The sequence below is a fragment of the Lethenteron reissneri genome, chromosome 69 (assembly GCF_015708825.2).
Source record: "Lethenteron reissneri isolate LAM-NWPU_2019-01 chromosome 69, ASM1570882v1, whole genome shotgun sequence".
Lineage (NCBI taxonomy): Eukaryota > Metazoa > Chordata > Hyperoartia > Petromyzontiformes > Petromyzontidae > Lethenteron > Lethenteron reissneri.
In genome coordinates this window covers 2,504,745-2,518,281 of record NC_083847.1, presented here as the reverse complement: position 1 = coordinate 2,518,281, position 13,537 = coordinate 2,504,745, and the positions used below count along the sequence as shown (strand labels likewise).

The 13,537-nt window shown below is 47.1% G+C and overlaps 1 protein-coding gene across 3 annotated transcripts in view; it reads left to right on the top strand.

Moving 5' to 3' along the window:
- LOC133360744 (serine-aspartate repeat-containing protein F-like) overlaps positions 1 to 13,537 on the top strand; it is a 79,967-nt gene that overhangs the window by 40,612 nt on the left and 25,818 nt on the right. The window contains exon 1 of one of the 3 annotated variants that reach the window (XM_061579579.1): positions 6,160 to 6,451. The exons of 1 other annotated variant lie outside the window; for it this stretch is intronic. The gene's annotated coding sequence lies outside the window, so the exon portion shown is untranslated. Of the gene's footprint in view, positions 1 to 6,159; positions 6,452 to 13,537 lie in introns of those variants that run through there. One more of the 3 variants, XM_061579578.1, reaches the window with a different exon arrangement.

The window sequence follows — 13,537 nt, the reverse complement described above, 5'->3', positions numbered from 1 at the left end:
GGGTGTGTCTGTCTAGTAGTAGGTGGAGCTAGTTGTTGTGTGGGTGTGTCTGTCTAGTAGTAGGTGGAGCTAGTCGTTGTGTGGGTGTGTCTGTCTAGCAGTAGGTGGAGCTAGTTGTGTGGGTGTGTCTGTCTAGTAGTAGGTGGAGCTAGTCGTTGTGTGGGTGTGTCTGTCTAGTAGTAGGTGGAGCTAGTTGTGTGGGTGTGTCTGTCTAGTAGTAGGTGGAGCTAGTTGTGTTCGTGTGTCTGTCTAGTAGTAGGTGGAGCTAGTCGTTGTGTGGGTGTGTCTGTCTAGTAGTAGGTGGAGCTAGTTGTTGTGTGGGTGTGTCTGTCTAGTAGTAGGTGGAGCTAGTCGTTGTGTGGGTGTGTCTGTCTAGTAGTAGGTGGAGCTAGTCGTTGTGTGGGTGTGTCTGTCTAGTAGAGGGCGGAGCTAGTCGTTGTGTGGGTGTGTCTGTCTAGTAGTAGGTGGAGCTAGTTGTTGTGTGGGTGTGTCTGTCTAGTAGTAGGTGGAGCGAGTCGTTGTGTGGGTGTGTCTGTCTAGTAGTAGGTGGAGCTAGTTGTTGTGTGGGTGTGTCTGTCTAGTAGTAGGTGGAGCTAGTCGTTGTGTGGGTGTGTCTGTCTAGTAGTAGGTGGAGCTAGTCGTTGTGTGGGTGTGTCTGTCTAGTAGTAGGTGGAGCTAGTTGTTGTGTGGGTGTGTCTGTCTAATAGTAGGTGGAGCTAGTCGTTGTGTGGGTGTGTCTGTCTAGTGGTAGGTGGAGCTAGTCGTTGTGTGGGTGTGTCTGTCTAGTAGTAGGTGGAGCTAGTCGTTGTGTGGGTGTGTCTGTCTAGTAGTAGGTGGAGCTAGTTGTTGTGTGGGTGTGTCTGTCTAGTAGTAGGTGGAGCTAGTTGTTGTGTGAGTGTGTCTGTCTAGTAGTAGGTGGAGCTAGTCGTTGTGTGAGTGTGTCTGTCTAGTAGTAGGTGGAGCTAATCGTTGTGTGAGTGTGTCTGTCTAGTAGTAGGCGGAGCTAGTTGTTGTGTGGGTGTGTCTGTCTAGTAGTAGGCGGAGCTAGTCGTTGTGTGTGTGTGTCTGTCTAGTAGTAGGTGGAGCTAGTTGTTGTGTGGGTGTGTCTGTCTAGTAGTAGGTGGAGCTAGTCGTTGTGTGGGTGTGTCTGTCTAGTAGTAGGTGGAGCTAGTTGTTGTGTGGGTGTGTCTGTCTAGTAGTAGGTGGAGCTAGTCGTTGTGTGTGTGTGTCTGTCTAGTAGTAGTTGGAGCTAGTCGTGTGTGTGTGTCTGTCTAGTAGTAGGTGGAGCTAGTCGTTGTGTGTGTGTGTCTGTCTAGTAGTAGGTGGAGCTAGTCGTTGTGTGGGTGTGTCTGTCTAGTAGTAGGCGGAGCTAGTCGTTGTGTGGGTGTGTCTGTCTAGTAGTAGGTGGAGCTAGTTGTTGTGTGGGTGTGTCTGTCTAGTAGTAGGTGGAGCTAGTTGTTGTGTGAGTGTGTCTGTCTAGTAGTAGGTGGAGCTAGTCGTTGTGTGAGTGTGTCTGTCTAGTAGTAGGTGGAGCTAGTCGTTGTGTAAATGTGTGTCTGTCTAGTAGTAGGCGGAGCTAGTTGTTGTGTGGGTGTGTCTGTCTAGTAGTAGGTGGAGCTAGTTGTGTGAGTGTGTCTGTCTAGTAGTAGGTGGAGCTAGTCGTTGTGTGGGTGTGTCTGTCTAGTAGTAGGTGGAGCTAGTCATTGTGTGAGTGTGTCTGTCTAGTAGTAGGCGGAGCTAGTTGTTGTGTGGGTGTGTCTGTCTAGTAGTAGGCGGAGCTAGTCGTTGTGTGTGTGTGTCTGTCTAGTAGTAGGTGGAGCTAGTTGTTGTGTGGGTGTGTCTGTCTAGTAGTAGGTGGAGCTAGTCGTTGTGTGAGTGTGTCTGTCTAGTAGTAGGCGGAGCTAGTTGTTGTGTGGGTGTGTCTGTCTAGTAGGTGGAGCTAGTCGTTGTGTGAGTGTGTCTGTTTAGTAGTAGGTGGAGCTAGTTGTTGTGTGGGTGTGTCTGTCTAGTAGTAGGTGGAGCTAGTCGTTGTGTGAGTGTGTCTGTCTAGTAGTAGGCGGAGCTAGTTGTTGTGTGGGTGTGTCTGTCTAGTAGTAGGCGGAGCTAGTCGTTGTGTGTGTGTGTCTGTCTAGTAGTAGGTGGAGCTAGTTGTGTGGGTGTGTCTGCCTAGTAGTAGGTGGAGCTAGTCGTTGTGTGAGTGTGTCTGTCTAGTAGTAGGCGGAGCTAGTTGTTGTGTGGGTGTGTCTGTCTAGTAGTAGGTGGAGCTAGTCGTTGTGTGAGTGTGTCTAGTAGTAGGTGGAGCTAGTCGTTGTGTGGGTGTGTCTGTCTAGTAGTAGGTGGAGCTAGTTGTTGTGTGGGTGTGTCTGTCTAGTAGTAGGTGGAGCTAGTCGTTGTGTGGGTGTGTCTGTCTAGTAGTAGGTGGAGCTAGTCGTTGTGTGGGTGTGTCTGTCTAGTAGTAGGTGGAGCTAGTTGTTGTGTGGGTGTGTCTGTCTAGTAGTAGGTGGAGCTAGTCGTTGTGTGGGTGTGTCTGTCTAGTTGTAGGTGGAGCTAGTCGTTGTGTGGGTGTGTCTGTCTAGTAGTAGGTGGAGCTAGTTGTGTGGGTGTGTCTGTCTAGTTGTGGGTGGAGCTAGTCGTTGTGTGGGTGTGTCTGTCTAGTAGTAGGTGGAGCTAGTTGTTGTGTGGGTGTGTCTGTCTAGTAGTAGGTGGAGCTAGTTGTTGTGTGGGTGTGTCTGTCTAGTAGTAGGTGGAGCTAGTTGTTGTGTGGGTGTGTCTGTCTAGTAGTAGGTGGAGCTAGTCGTTGTGTGGGTGTATCTGTCTAGTAGTAGGTGGAGCTAGTCGTTGTGTGGGTGTGTCTGTCTAGTAGTAGGTGGATCTAGTCGTTGTGTGGGTGTGTCTGTCTAATAGTAGGTGGAGCTAGTTGTTGTGTGGGTGTGTCTGTCTAGTAGTAGGTGGAGCTAGTTGTTGTGTGGGTGTGTCTGTCTAGTAGTAGGTGGAGCTAGTTGTGTGGGTGTGTCTGTCTAGTAGTAGGCGGAGCTAGTTGTTGTGTGGGTGTGTCTGTCTAGTAGTAGGTGGAGCTAGTTGTTGTGTGGGTGTGTCTGTCTAGTAGTAGGTGGAGCTAGTTGTGTGGGTGTGTCTGTCTATTAGTAGGTGGAGCTAATTGTTGTGTGGGTGTGTCTGTCTAGTAGTAGGTGGAGCTAGTTGTTGTGTGCGTGTGTCTGTCTAGTAGTAGGTGGAGCTAGTCGTTGTGTGGGTGTGTCTGTCTAGTAGTAGGCGGAGCTAGTCGTTGTGTGGGTGTGTCTGTCTAGTAGTAGGTGGAGCTAGTTGTTGTGTGGGTGTGTCTGTCTAGTAGTAGGTGGAGTTAGTCGTTGTGTGGGTGTGTTTGTTTAGTGGTAGGTGGAGCTAGTCGTTGTGTGGGTGTGTCTGTCTAGTAGTAGGCGGAGCTAGTCGTTGTGTGGGTGTGTCTGTCTAGTAGTAGGTGGAGCTAGTCGTTGTGTGGGTGTGTCTGTCTAGTAGTAGGTGGAGCTAGTCGTTGTGTGGGTGTGTCTGTCTAGTAGTAGGCGGAGCTAGTCGTTGTGTGGGTCTGTCTGTCTAGTAGTAGGCGGAGCTAGTCGTTGTGTGGGTGTGTCTGTCTAGTAGTAGGTGGAGCTAGTTGTTGTGTGGGTGTGTCTGTCTAGTAGTAGGTGGAGCTAGTCGTTGTGTGGGTGTGTCTGTCTAGTAGTAGGTGGAGCTAGTCGTTGTGTGGGTGTGTCTGTCTAGTAGTAGGTGGAGCTAGTTGTTGTGTGGGTGTGTCTGTCTAGTAGTAGGTGGAGCTAGTCGTTGTGTGGGTGTGTCTGTCTAGTAGTAGGTGGAGCTAGTCGTTGTGTGGGTGTGTCTGTCTAGTAGTAGGTGGAGCGAGTCGTTGTGTGGGTGTGTCTGTCTAGTAGTAGGCGGAGCTAGTCGTTGTGTGGGTGTGTCTGTCTAGTAGTAGGTGGAGCTAGTCGTTGTGTGGGTGTGTCTGTCTAGTAGTAGGTGGAGCTAGTCGTTGTGTGGGTGTGTCTGTCTAGTAGTAGGTGGAGCGAGTCGTTGTGTGGGTGTGTCTGTCTAGTAGTAGGTGGAGCTAGTCGTTGTGTGGGTGTGTCTGTCTAGTAGTAGGTGGAGCTAGTCGTTGTGTGGGTGTGTCTGTCTAGTAGTAGGTGGAGCGAGTCGTTGTGTGGGTGTGTCTGTCTAGTAGTAGGCGGAGCTAGTCGTTGTGTGGGTGTGTCTGTCTAGTAGTAGGTGGAGCTAGTCGTTGTGTGGGTGTGTCTGTCTAGTAGTAGGTGGAGCTAGTCGTTGTGTGGATGTGTCTGTCTAGTAGTGGGTGGAGCTAGTAGTTGTGTGGGTGTGTCTGTCTAGTAGTAGGTGGAGCTAGTCGTTGTGTGGGTGTGTCTGTCTAGTAGTAGGTGGAGCTAGTCGTTGTGTGAGTGTGTCTGTCTAGTAGTAGGTGGAGCTAGTCGTTGTGTGAGTGTGTCTGTCTAGTAGTAGGTGGAGCTAGTCGTTGTGTGGGTGTGTCTGTCTAGTAGTAGGTGGAGCTAGTCGTTGTGTGGGTGTGTCTGTCTAGTAGTAGGTGGAGCTAGTCGTTGTGTGAGTGTGTCTGTCTAGTAGTAGGTGGAGCTAGTTGTTGTGTGGGTGTGTCTGTCTAGTAGTAGGTGGAGCTAGTCGTTGTGTGGGTGTGTCTGTCTAGTAGTAGGTGGAGCTAGTCGTTGTGTGGGTGTGTCTGTCTAGTAGTAGGTGGAGCTAGTCGTTGTGTGGGTGTGTCTGTCTAGTAGTAGGTGGAGCTAGTCGTTGTGTGGATGTGTCTGTCTAGTAGTGGGTGGAGCTAGTAGTTGTGTGGGTGTGTCTGTCTAGTAGTAGGTGGAGCTAGTCGTTGTGTGGGTGTGTCTGTCTAGTAGTAGGTGGAGCTAGTAGTTGTGTGGGTGTGTCTGTCTAGTAGTAGGTGGAGCTAGTCGTTGTGTGGGTGTGTCTGTCTAGTAGTAGGTGGAGCTAGTCGTTGTGTGGGTGTGTCTGTCTAGTAGTAGGTGGAGCTAGTCGTTGTGTGGGTGTGTCTGTCTAGTGGTAGGTGGAGCTAGTCGTTGTGTGGGTGTGTCTGTCCAGTAGTAGGTGTTGCTAGTCGTTGTGTGGGTGTGTCTGTCTAGTAGTAGGTGGAGCTAGTCGTTGTGTGGGTGTGTCTGTCTAGTAGTAGGTGGAGCTAGTAGTTGTGTGGGTGTGTCTGTCTAGTAGTAGGTGGAGCTAGTCGTTGTGTGGGTGTGTCTGTCTAGTAGTAGGCGGAGCTAGTCGTTGTGTGGGTGTGTCTGTCTAGTAGTAGGTGTTGCTAGTCGTTGTGTGGGTGTGTCTGTCTAGTAGTGGGTGGAGCTAGTCGTTGTGTGGGTGTGTCTGTCTAGTAGTAGGTGGAGCTAGTAGTTGTGTGGGTGTGTCTGTCTAGTAGTAGGTGGAGCTAGTCGTTGTGTGGGTGTGTCTGTCTAGTAGTAGGCGGAGCTAGTCATTGTGTGGGTGTGTCTGTCTAGTAGTAGGTGGAGCGAGTCGTTGTGTGGGTGTGTCTGTCTAGTAGTGGGTGGAGCTAGTCGTTGTGTGGATGTGTCTGTCTAGTAGTAGGTGGAGCTAGTCGTTGTGTGGGTGTGTCTGTCTAGTAGTAGGTGGAGCTAGTCGTTGTGTGGGTGTGTCTGTCTAGTAGTAGGCGGAGCTAGTCGTTGTGTGGGTGTGTCTGTCTAGTAGTAGGTGGAGCGAGTCGTTGTGTGGGTGTGTCTGTCTAGTAGTGGGTGGAGCTAGTCGTTGTGTGGATGTGTCTGTCTAGTAGTAGGTGGAGCGAGTCGTTGTGTGGGTGTGTCTGTCTAGTAGTAGGTGGAGCTAGTTGTTGTGTGGGTGTGTCTGTCTAGTAGTAGGTGGAGCTAGTTGTTGTGTGGGTGTGTCTGTCTAGTGGTAGGCGGAGCTAGTCGTTGTGTGGGTGTGTCTGTCTAGTAGTAGGTGGAGCTAGTCGTTGTGTGGGTGTGTCTGTCTAGTAGTAGGTGGAGCTAGTTGTTGTGTGGGTGTGTCTGTCTAGTAGTAGGTGGAGCTAGTTGTTGTGTGGGTGTGTCTGTCTAGTAGTGGGTGGAGCTAGTCGTTGTGTGGGTGTGTCTGTCTAGTGGTAGGCGGAGCTAGTCGTTGTGTGGGTGTGTCTGTCTAGTAGTAGGTGGAGCTAGTCGTTGTGTGAGTGTGTTTATATAAAAGTGGACGGTAATGCCGCCTGTCTGTCGCCGGGAAATCTGATTGGCTTGACGTCACACGCCTATTGCAGTGACGCGGGGATGTGGGCGGTGTGGAGTGGCGGGTATAGTCACGTGACACTTACACCTGACACGTCTTCAAGCCTCGGGGTTCCATCCGACCTCCAAGGTAATTCGCGTCCACACTGAGTGTGCGCCTGTGTGGATATGGGAGCATTGCATGCGGCGTCATTGTGGTAACGTGGGCTGATCTGACCGTGTTTCTATTATCGTGGTTGTTGTTGTTGTTGTCTAGAGACTCTTATCAGAGACCGGTCCATCTGTCCATTGTTGGCTAGAGACCGATCAGAGACGACTCTTGATTAGAAGTTTTACTTCTTTCCCGACGTGACTTTACCGAAAGAACTAAATAGTGGAGACTAATCTGTGTTATTTTCTCCGGTCTGTATCTCGAGAGAGATAACTGATGCAGCGTCGAAGGTATGATTAGCACGCTTGCCGTGAATGTTTGTCAGAAGCTGTATTTATACAGCAGGAGGGAGCCGATGAGCTTTGAATCTAATTTTTTCTCAGATGTCCAGTCGGAGCACACAGTGTCAGAACGTTACGACAATAAACACATTACACATAGACACGATCGGAGTGCAAAGTATAAGAAGGGAAAGTCAATCAGAAACAAGATTTAACTAAACTATTTATTCTAGATCAGAAGTTTTCGTGACTCTTGCTTCTTTCGGTGAAGTCACGTAGGTAAATAAAATAATAAATAAAAATAAAATAAACGATAAAAAATAACATCACAATTGTATTTATTTGTATCTAAAAGAAAAAAAATTTAAATAAATAAAATCACAATTTTATTTATTTGTATCTAAAAGATAAAAATTTAATATAAATAAAATAAAATCACAATTTTATTTATTTGTATCTAAAAGATACAAAAAATCTAATAAATAAAATTGAATCACAATTTTGATTATTTGTATCTAAAAGATAAAAAATTTAAATAAATAAAATCACAATTGTATTAATTTTTATCTTTTATTTTATTTTTTATCTATTATTTTCTTTACCTACGTGACTTTACCGAAAGAACCAAGAGGTATAAACTTTATATTTTACCAGGTAAAGAGTCCACTGAGCTACCGGCTTCTCTTTCAGAAGCGACTTGGCAACAAACGATCTCTCCAGGAAGTGGCTTATCTCGTGGAAATTGTCTCGCTCTGATGGCGAGATGTGATCTCACTGACGAAGCCCGCCGTATATTTGTAGTTTGCATGTTCTCTCTCTCTCTCTTGCCCTGGTGGTCGCGTGGGTTTTTCTCCGGTTTTTCTGGTATTCCCCTCCACATTTCCAATCGACATCACGCGTTTATAGAATTTGGCTCCTGTACAGTTACTCGTGATTAGCCTCCGTGTTAGGAGTCTGTGGGACTCTGTGTGGTGAGTCTTTGGATTTCTGTGCGATTCATTTATGGGTCTCTGTGTGAAGAGTCCATATATATTTGCGTCGTGTGTCTATAAATCTCTGCGTGGTGAGTCTATGGATGTCTGCGTGGTGAGTCTCGAGTATTTGGTGGCTGCTCTGAATTTCCACACCTGATGATGATGATGGTATAAGCCCCTTCCGTTGAGCTATATACCAGCTCAGTGGGACCTTGCACTTGGTAAAATAAAACTTGTAGTTGCAATGTTTTTTTTTTTAAGACCCTCTCTCCTCATTTCCTCTTTCCAGCCAGTCTGTATCTGTTGGGGTACCCCCCCCCTCACCCCAAAAGCCCCTATCCCATTCGTCGTGCCATACACAGCACCCTTATTTAATTAATTCTCTGGGCACGGTCCAGTAAACCCCCAAACATCCTGGCCGTGTCTCCGCACACACGCTACAATAATAATAATATTAATAAATAAGGCCACATGCTATTTGTGGCCTTACCACATTCCTCGCGCCCTGTGGAATCCGTCCACGAACCAGACAGACCACCCACCCGCCGCCCTGGTAAATACCATCGCGAGGGCGGTGGAAGGGGGCAGGTGGGTGCGGGAGGGGGGTGGGGGGGGGGCAAACTGAACCTCGCACAGATGGAGATCATACAAACACCACTCACTCACTCTGTAGGATGGGGAGATCATACAAACACCACTCAATCTGTAGGACAGGGGGAGATCATACAAACACCACTCACTCTGTAGAACAGGGGGAGATCATACAAACACCACTCACTCTGTAGGACGGGGAGATCATACAATCACCACTCTGTAGAACAGGGGGAGATCATACAAACACCACTAAATCTGTAGGACAGGGGGAGATCATATAAACACCACTCACTCTGTAGAACAGGGGGAGATAATACAAACACCACAATGTAGAACAGGCGGAGATCATACAAACTCCACTCAATTTGTAGGACGAGTAGATCATACAAACACCACTCAATCTGTAGGACAGGGGGAGATCATACAAACACCACTCAATCTGTAGTACTGGGTGAAATCATACAAACTCCACTCACTCTGTAGAACATGGGGAGATCATAGAAACTCCACTCACTCACTCTCCAGGACAGGGGGATAAGGGGCCGTCCATAAATGACGTCACGCGATTTTGGACGATTTTTGATCCCCTCCCCGTTCGTCACACGGCGTCACAAAAAGTCAGACCCCCCCTTAAATATGACGTCACAAAGCTCTGCCACCCTCCCCAAAAATAAAACATGCTTCAAATCGCTTTAAACTATTGTCATTGTAGTGCGTATTTAATGTGGCGCTGCACTCTGATGTTGCAGGAGAAGACATTTATTAAAAAGTCTATTTAATTAAGTAGAACGTGTTTATATTTATTTAAAGTTGCGCATTTTGATGTGACGTCACATTTATCACCCCCCCTCCTCATCACACATCGTCACAAATGTCTGACCCCCCCCCCCCAGGTGCGTGACGTCATTTATGGACGGCCCCTAACATACAAACTCCACTCACCTTGCATAACAGGGAGAGATCATACAAACTCTAATCACTCAGCCACTCTCTGTAGAACAGTGGGAGATCATACTAACTCCACTCACTCTGTAGGACAGGGGGAGATCATACAAACTCCACTCATTCACTCTGTATAATTATTAGCCTCTGTGTTAGGAGACTGTGGGCCTCTGTGTGGTGAGTCTTTGGATTTCTGTGCGAATCATGTATGGGTCTCTGTGTGAAGAGTCCATAGACCTCTGCGTGGTGAGTCTCGAGTATTTGGTGGCTGCTCTGAATTCCCACACCTGATGATGATGATGCTATAAGCCCCTTCCGTTGAGCTATATACCAGCTCAGTGGGACCTTTGACTTGGTAAAATAAAACTTGTAGTTGCATCGTATTTTTTTAAAGACCCTCTCTCCTCATTTCCTCTTTCCAGCCAGTCTGTATCTGTTGGGGTACCCCCCTCACCCCAAAAGACCCTATCCCATTCGTCGTGCCATACCCAGCACTCATATTTAATTAATTCTCTGAGCACGTTCCAGTAAACCCTCAAACATCCTGGCCGTGTCTCCGCACACACGCTACAATAATAATAATATTAATAAATAAGGCCACATGCTATTTGTGGCCTTACCACATTCCTCCCGCCCTGTGGAATCCATCCACGAACCAGACAGACCACCCACCCGCCGCCCTGGTAAATGCCATCGCGAGGGCGGTGGAAGGGGGCAGGTGGGTGCGGGAGGGGGGGGGGTGGGGGGTATGTGGCAAACTGAATCTCCCACAGACCGAGATCATACAAACACAACTTAATCTGTAGGACAGGGAGATCATACAAACACAACTCACTCACTCTGTAGGATGGGGAGATCATACCAACACCACTCAATCTGTAGAACAGGGGGAGATTATACAAACAGCACTCATTGTAGAACAGGGGGAGATCACACAAACACCACTCAATCTGTAGGACAGGGGGAGATCATACAACCATTCAATCAGTAGGACAGGGAGATCATACAAACACCACTCACTCACTCTGTAGGACGGGGAGATCATACAAAATCCACTCAATCTGTAGGACAGGGAGAGATCATACAACACCACTCAATCTCTAGACAATGGGGAGATCACACAAACACCACTCAATCTGTAGAACGGGGAGATCATACAAACACCATTCACTCTGTAGGACAGGGGGAGATTTAACAAACTCCACTCAATCTGTAGACAATGGGGAGATCACACACACACCACTCAATCTGTAGGACAGGGGGAGATCATACAAACACCACTCAATTTGTAGGACAGGGAGATCATACAACCACTCAATCTGTAGAACAGGGGGAGATCTTACAAACACCACTCACTCTGTAGGATGGGGAGATCATACAAATGTAATGCGAGCAAGGATTGAGGGGGGCGGAGTCTGGGTCACGTGAGGAGAGGGAGGAATTAGGGTCACTGTAGTACTGGGTGAAATCATACAAACTCCATTCACTCTGTAGAACATGAAGAGATCATAGAAACTCCACTCACTCACTCTGCAGGACAGGGGGATAAGGGGCCGTCCATAAATGACGTCACGCGATTTTGGACGATTTTTGACCCCCCCCCCCCTTCGTCACACGGCGTCACAAAAGACAGACCCCCCCTTTAAATATGACGTCACAAAGCTCTGCCCCCCCCTCCCAAAAATATAAAACATGCTTCAAATCGCTTTAAACTATTGTCATTGTAGTACGTATTTAATGTGGCGCTGCGCTCCGATGTTGTAGGAGAAAACATTTATTACAAAGTCTATTTAATTAAGTAGAACGTGTTGTCTATATTTATTAAAAGTTGCGCATTTTGATGTGACGTCACATTTCTCAACCCCCCCCCCCCCAGGTGTGTGACGTAATTTATGGACGGCCCCTAACATACAAACTCCACTCACCTTGCATAGCAGGGAGAGATTATACAAACTATAATCACTCAGCCACTCTCTGTAGGACATTGGGAGATCATACTAACGCCACTCACTCTGTAGGACAGGGGGAGATCATACAATCTCCACTCATTCACTCAGTAGAATTGGACACGATCATACAACCTCCTCTCACTCTGTAGAACAGGGGAAGATTATACAAAATCCATTCACTCTCACATCGGATTTGAAGAATTTTCGCCCATTTATCCTTGCATAATGCCTTCAGCTCAGTGACATTTGAAGGTCCGGACTTTAACGAGGTCATTGTAAATCGCGGAATGTATTCTTCTGCAGCCATTGCTTTGTATATCTGCTTATGCGTCTTAAATCATTGTCTTGCTGCAAACCCACTTTCATTTCAGCTTCAGCTCATGGACAGATAACTTGACATTCTTCTCAAGAATCTTCTGATACAATGCAGAATTCATGGGTGTGTCAATGATGGCAAGCCGTCCAGATTCTGAGGCAGAAAAGCAGTAATGCACGGGCATAATGACTTTAAACCCCCCGCCAAACCTCCTACGCATTTCTCAAGTAGTACTAATCGCATATCTGCATTCCCATAAATATGCTAAATTCCTCTTGATATGCAAATTATTTTGTCAAGGCGCTCTTCCCCCCTCCATCCCAGCTTAAATAGTCGCTCCAAGCCTGGGCTGTGCCATTTAGACTCTGTCTTCTCGACAGACTTGTTCTCCACCTGAGGACGGCTGCTTGCGTTGTGGCCGAAACGTCGTGAGAATTATTTTATAATGTTTTATTTTTATTTTTTAATTATTTCAATTCTACGTGACTTTACCGAAAGAACCAAGAAAAAAAAAAAAAAAAAAAACCAAGAAAAAAAAAAAAAAAAACAAAAAAAAAAAAAAAAAAAAAAAAAAAAAAACAAGAAGACAGTCCCAGACCATCACCACTTTCCCACCACCGTGCTTGACGTTTTGGATGAGGTTCTTTTGTTCGAAAGCAGTGTTTGCTTTTTGCCAAACATTACGTTTCTCACTGAGACCAACATTTTCTACCTTTGACTTGTCTGCCCAGATAACTTTGTTCCAGAATTCTTGTGGATCATCTTGAGTGCTCTTTGGAAAACGTCAGACGGGCAGAAATGTTATTTTTTAGAGAGCAGTGGTATTCTCCTTGCTATCCTTCCATGAACACCTTTGTTGTTCATTCTTTTTCTAATATTTGAGTTATGAACACTTACATTAGCCAAGGTGAGAGTGACCTGCAGATCCTTGGATGTTTATTTTGGGGTTCTTTGTGACTTCCTTGATGATCTTCTGCTTTGTTGGAGAGATTTTGTAAGGATGATCGCTCCTGGGCAGAGTGACTGTGGTCTTGAACTTTCTCCATTTGTAGACTATCTGTCTGACAGCGCATTGGTGGAGCTATTTTTACGAGGTTCTCAAACATGTATTTTGATCATGGCATGGCTTGTTTCCATACACTTGTATGGAGAAGACCAAACTCATCAAGTTTCTGATCTTTGGTATAACATTTAGGCTTTCGCGACCAATATCATCCATAATAGGTTTTTTGGGTTATATCGTGTAAATTTAAATGTGTCGTTAAACCTGCCACCGCCCGACACAGCCAATTAGTAAGGTTTGTCAAGTAAACAGCACTGTCGTCAATGGCAGAACACGTGTGCCAACAAGGACATTCCATTGATTTTAATAATGTTGAAGTTCTGTGAAAACTAGTTACTACTAGCCGAGACTAATTAGAGAATCTATCGAAATTGAGATAAATAAAACATATTTTAACCATTCGGATAGCTACAGACTTAGTGCTGCTTGGAAGTGAATCATCAAATAATACCTGTGTAGTGTAGTAGAACGACACGACTGTGCTGGTTCGGTATGGGGGCTGTAGGCGGGTGCCACGGGGGTCGTGTCGGGCCGTGACACTCTGCGTGAACCCAACAGGACACGTGACCGGATAAAGGGGGGGGGGGGGGTAGGGGCCCCAGGGAGGTCACCTGGTTGGGGTTCGGGCCTTCTCGAAGGATCGGGAAGGGGGGCGTGGCCTAGGACGGAGCCGGCCACGCCGGAGTGGTTATGAGCGGGGCGTGGACGGAGAGCTGCGCTGGTCTGTGCTGTTCTGCTGCTGGGTCAACTCTGGGATGAAGCTCTCCGGTCTCCGCCAGTGGACCAGGCAGCGTGTTGGGCTGTCCTGGTCCAGTGATGTAGTTAAATTAGGGACGGTGGCTACCCCCTTAAGTCGTGATGTTAAGTGTTACCTGTTGTGTTAGCTAATAAATAGTGCTGCCTCCAAAGTCCAGTGTGCGCCTGAATTTAACCCGCTACACATGGTTTAAATGTATGCCTATACAGGTCACCATACATCAATGGGGATTACCTGTACACGTAAATAACAGGTA